We start from the raw sequence: 6,000 nt of genomic DNA, 5'->3' as shown, positions 1-6,000 counted from the left end.
AAGTTTGCACAGTTGTAGTCAATTTATAATACACAGGAAATCTTAAATATTAAAATGTTTGTGTGATATTGGTAAATGCCTTACCAATATGAGTTTATAGTTTGCAGCCTTTTAATATGCTTCTGATTTAGATACTGCTTTTAATTTATTATCATTATTATTATTATTATTATTTGCATGTACACCATGTCTCCAGCCTCTGATTTAGTCACTATTACTATAGCCCTATTACTGTGACATGTTACAGCTTGCAGGGAGATAAGGAACTCCAGGTGACCGAGCTAATGGAGATGAGACTGAAAACTGAACCCTTGAGATAAGACTGAGAGAGTGTTGTTTTTGTTTTCATTTATAAATAATGCCCAGAAGGTGGAGACATGGCTCAGTAGGAGACGGCTTGTTTTGCATCATAGGACCCTGGGTTCAGTCCTGGACACTGCAAAATAAAAATAAACTATCCTAAATTTCAGGAAAGCTGTAGGGATAACAGTAGCACACAAAGTTGACTGAGATTCCCTTTCTGCTAACATGTATAAAAATCGTCTTGCTGAGACACATGCCTGTTACATGTTGTCTTGCTGAAACATGTGTCTGTAACATGTGTAACTTGTTGCTTCATCTTAGAACACTGGGCGGCAGTGGACTACATCTTGGCTAAGAGTGGAGTTTTCCCTTAGAGAACATCCCAGTATTTATCAACCTGAATACATTGAGCGCTGATTCAATTTGCCTAATTTACCATCTGTATTTCCATGTAGACAGTTGACCCAACAATGCCCTTGATTATTTCCTCTGAGATCAGATCCAGCTTAGGGCCCGGCTTTTGTGCCCAGCTGCCTCATCTCTCTGCCTGCTGTAATTGGAAACATTTCCGTGACCTCTCTTCATCTTTTGTAACCATGCCCCCTTTGCACAACATGTTTCCTCTGCCTTTGAAAACTAGAACACACATTTCATGTTGTCTTTGTCTATTCAAGATGACCCTGCGACCATCTCAGGGTCTCCCTTTCGGTGCTCATGGTGGCTTTGCTTCATATTCATGAGGCTAACGTTGACAGCCTCAGTTGGTCAAGGGCTTGACTGATTTCTTCACTGTGTGATCAATGCTTTTGTTTCTTTTTTCCTCCTCATTTCTTGCAACCAAACAGTAGTTTATAGGAGATAGGAGTATGTTTGTGAGTTTCTTTCCAGTGGTGGAAAGATAGGCACATGAGATGATAGCATCATAATCATCCTCAACAACAGCAACAATGGATTCTAATATTGTCTTCAACCTAATTGGAAAGGCTGAAGGATGGAAGGGGAAAGAGGTAAGAAAAGTTGATCCATTAGTCAGGTAACTGACAGATGTGTGAAGCGACTTAAATCACATGGCATCATGTCCACTGGGCTATTATACCCCTATCACAGAGGTTCTCAACCTTCCCAATGCTGCAACCCTTTAATACAGTTCCTCATGTGGCGCTGGCCCCCAACCATAAAGTTATTTCATTGTTACTTCATAACTGTAATTATGCTGCTGATTTGAATTGTAATGTAAGTACATTACAATGTAATGCTGTGTAGGATATCTACCATTCGAGCCCAGAGAGGTCATGACCCACATGTTGAGACCCACTGCCCTAGTTACCTATGAACTTTTCAGGCTCTTAACCCCAATCAGTGCAGATCATGCACTAATCTAGATGAACTGATCTCCCATCCCAAAGCTTTCTCCAGTTATTCTACTCCATCCAATGTGAGTTCAAGGTAAACAATCTGGCTGCCCATCCCCAGAGGTGTCTCCTAAAATGCTCCAGCTGTCATTTCCTGCTTCATACCCTTGCTGAACTTGTGCTATAGCCTGTATATTTTCTGATTCACACTTATGAGGGCTCAGAGCACTTGCTCTTACAGTGACAAGGGCCGACATGCCTTCTCTCAACCTTCCGCCAGAGTCTGCTGCAGGAACAGAGGCTGACCCAGGTCACAGGCATTTAGTTAGCGCCAGTTAGATCCAGCCAGAGCATCTGGGTCTGGGTGTTTACAGGCTCTGGTGACTCAAGCTTGTATTTGTGAAATTGTAAAGTGGCTAAGGCATGTCCTGAAAGAAAAAGGAGTAGAACCCACCTCTATGGCCATCTTTGAGGACAAACTATATTAAAAGATGTCAGTGGTCAGACTTGAGGATACGGTAGTGCCTCTCTGAAGGCTGACAAATGGTAAGCAAGAGGGAAGTCTGCCTGGGTTTACATTAGAGTCTAGGGGAAGTTAGAAGAAATGGAAGCATCAGAGGTAAGGCTGATGGGATGTGTGCAAACGACAAGAGAAATGCACATTCTACTGCAATGTGCCTCAGTGGGAGAGTGCTTGAGCAGCATGCATGAGGTCATAAGTTCAATACCAGGGATCAGCCAAAGTGTGGAGTAGGGGGAGAAAGAAAGAAGCAAGGATGGAGAGGAGGAGCTCTTCTGCCCAGTATTCTTGAGATGGGTATATACTGAAGAGAATTGGATATGAGTTGCAAGCCCAGCCTAGCCCAGCCTTGCCCAGGCTAGCACTGAACATTTTGATTCTGCGTAGGTAGAAGCCACGCCCATGTGCATAATCATGTATGACTCAAGGGAGGGGTGGTATCTAAAGAGAAAGTACAAAGTATAATTCAGGTAGAAGTGATTAAAGAGAAAAGTTAGAAATGAGATGTGCAAACTATGGGAATAGCCATTACACTGAGCATCATTGCCTTTGACCTAGATAGGAAGTTAGAAGAAATGGAAAACGTGATCTGTCAGCTATAAAAATCTAATTTCTATAGAAAAAATGTATTTTAAAAAAAAGAAAAGGCATACTTATTCCTTAGGAAAAACAAAATATAAATATGCATATATATCTTTATAATTTGCTCATGGGTAATAAACCTGTTCCTCTGGCTAGCCTGCCGGCTTTCTGTCTAATCATTTTACATATTGATAACCTGGTTCAAAGTCAGTGATGCATGGAAGTTCTGAGATCAAGGGGGTAACAAATGTACTGGCCATGTTGAGATGGTGCCTGGGATGATTAACATCAGACTCCCATGAAAACTAAATCCAGTGGTAGGCTTGCTCTGCTTATCCACCAGGAGCTGTGGATAAACTGTTAAGCCTGAAAATTGCAAGGAGAAAGATCAAATCTGTGCCTGTCTATTCAGTACTGGCCAGGATGATGGTCACTGGCTAGGTTCATACCCAGGATTCCCAGAGAGGAGCACTGACTTGAATTAGTTGGGTGCTCATAAAGGCAGAACCCACAGAGGCAACCATACATCCTGACATACTAGGAAGTGTATGTACCTCCTGCATATGTGCGACCAAGCACATCCTGTGCAGTTGAGGCAAGCAACCTTGGTCAAGAAGCTATCTGTCCTTGTGCAGGTGGGGCTTACAGTTTAACTTTAGCTCTTACAAGCCCCACATGGAGACTACAGTTATCCAGCTACAGGAGAGGCACTTTGCTGTCAGCTGTCAATCTGAAAGTCCTCTGCAGACTCATCTCTTGGAAGCTCAGTAGCAGCTAAGTAGTGGGCACTGATTGGAAGGCTATGTAGCCTGGCTATCAGAGCTTTTGACCTTGTCCCTTGGGTCAATTCTAACTTCTTCTATTTCCTGGTCTTCTGCCATGAACTTCTCTATGCCTTCCTCACTGTGATGGATTGCAACTCTCTGAAACCATGCTCTTCAACTAAGCTTTCTTCACTTAAGTTGTTTCTGTTTGGTATCACAGCGGTGCAAAAATAACTAATACGTCATGGGGGAAATGTGCTTCCACAAAGGGAAACAATACACCCATAGCTTACGGGCATCCTGTCCTTTGAAGGGATTTTTGTTTTTATTTATTATACTTAAGGACCTTCTTCCTGCAACTCATCCTGGGTGACTCATAAACACCTATAATTCTAATTCCAGGGGATCAGACTCCTGATTCTGGCTTCTGTGACACAGATATATACGCATAAATGAAAGACAATAGATGTATTTAAAGACTCTGAAAAGTCCTATTTGCTTTAAAAAAAAAAGTCTCTTCCAATGTGGGATTGGTGTGTGTATGTGGGGGTGGGGAGACACATAGGGTGATGGGATCATTCACTTGATTAGCCAGCCAACAGACATGGAATGAACTACTGTGTGAACCACATCAGAAGGCAGAGATGAACTCACGGTTGAAGATGCCTTAGATATGAGATATATATAATAGATGTTTATGCCAGAAAATAATAGTGTTTTATGTGTTTCAGGAGCGTTTTAAATTATCCTAAAACCTTGTTTTCCTAGCATTGAGCCAAGCCTTCACTAGCATCCCTATTTCACAGGCTGGTTGGTGGAAGAATTGGTTATAACCCACCTCTCTTCAGCTTCTCCATTTTCTCACCAGACCACAAGGGGGCACTGTGTGCAGCATCCCTGCGCTGCCTCTCCAGTTTTCCACACTGGACCACGAGGGGGCACCATGTGTAGCATCCCTGAGAGAGCTCCCAGAGAATACAACTTTAGATGAGCACAATGTACCGAAGAGTTTGTTACAGAAGCGAAGGGGTGCTAGTTCTTGGCCCTTGGAGGATGATAAGGAACTCTTAGGAGCCCCTTCCCGACAGCGTGCGCCCTCTGAAATGGGCCAACACCCCCGTGTTTACCTCTGTTGCCAGCGGCAGAGTGCATGCTACCTTGTTTCCAGCATGTTTTTCTAGGTGCAGGTCCTTACAAGCCCTAGTGTTCCTCCCAGATTTTTTGTTCTTTTCCTTGTTGGTTGCCTTTTACAAACAGGACTATCACTAAACCCAAACCCTCTTTGTCAAACCTTAGACTCTTGCCTGTGCGGATTGGATGTCGAGACAGACAGGTGAAAGTCATTGCCTGAGGGTAAGGATAACGAGGTTGTTCACTTATGTTTTTTTCTGTCCTCCTAAAAACATCGCACCCCCCCATCCCCAGTCCTTTGCTTTGATACCTCAACCTCGTGCAAGACTCTGAACTAACTCTCTGTGCCCTTCTGTCCAATTCTATAATGTCCCATTGGCCACCCGTTGTCGTTAGAAGCTTCAATCTCTTTTGCATACAGATTGAAGTCCTAAAGAGCTTGGATGTTCTCAACCCCTCCCCTTCTTTAGGCAGTTCTGGGCACAAAGTGCCTTCAGAAGGATGGCCACTGGGAGATGGGCAGGGTCTAGTGTCTGCCTGTATCTGGGCCGCCAGGCAGGCCAGGAGAAAGAAATTAAGGGTGTGTTTTCATTTAACGTCATTCTTTGCTGACTCTTGTCTCCCTGGCATATTGTCTGTGAGAAGACAATATAAGATATTCTTTCTGTTAACTCAGTTTTTCTTAATTATAGTAGTTGAGAGATGACTTAAATTATGTTGTGAGGCTCTGAAGTGATTTTTTTTCCCCATCCTTCATGTTGGAAAGGAGGTTGGTGGTTTTTTTTTTTTTGTTAGTTTTTTTTTTCAACACAGGTACTTGTATTTACTGAATTTTCAGTTGTCACATTTTATCCCTCTTGTTTTTACCTTTACGCACTAAAATCCTTTTGAGGTTGTGATATATACATATATATGTGCATATGTGTGTATGTATATACATACACATACATACTTACCAACCTTCCTTCCTCTAAGGGTTACAGCTCTGAAGGGAAAGGTATCCTAGCAGTCAGGAGCCAAGGAATACCCTAAAATCACACCATTCAACAAACCTCACACAAGGGATTTATTGGGAAAGACACAAGAGGGCGGCTGCTTTTGCTTGGTGAGAAGACACTGAAGAGAAGGCACAGCCTCAGCAGAAGGCAGGATTATGTAGGGTTTCTTGGGCCGGCGGCGGCGGCGGCGGCGGCGGCGGCGGCGGTGGTGGTGAAACGGAGCTTTCCATGGTGGCCTGGAATTGGAGGAATTATGGAAGGATATACAATCGTAGGGAAAAAAGGGAAAGTACACCTCGAGATGGATGCTACCGACATTTAGCACATACCAAATACCATGTGTATGCCAT

Source organism: Grammomys surdaster, unplaced genomic scaffold (assembly GCF_004785775.1).
Source record: "Grammomys surdaster isolate TR1022 unplaced genomic scaffold, NIH_TR_1.0 137, whole genome shotgun sequence".
NCBI lineage: Eukaryota > Metazoa > Chordata > Mammalia > Rodentia > Muridae > Grammomys > Grammomys surdaster.
The sequence above is the reverse complement of the archived record's forward strand: the minus strand, read 5'-3'. Positions refer to the sequence as shown.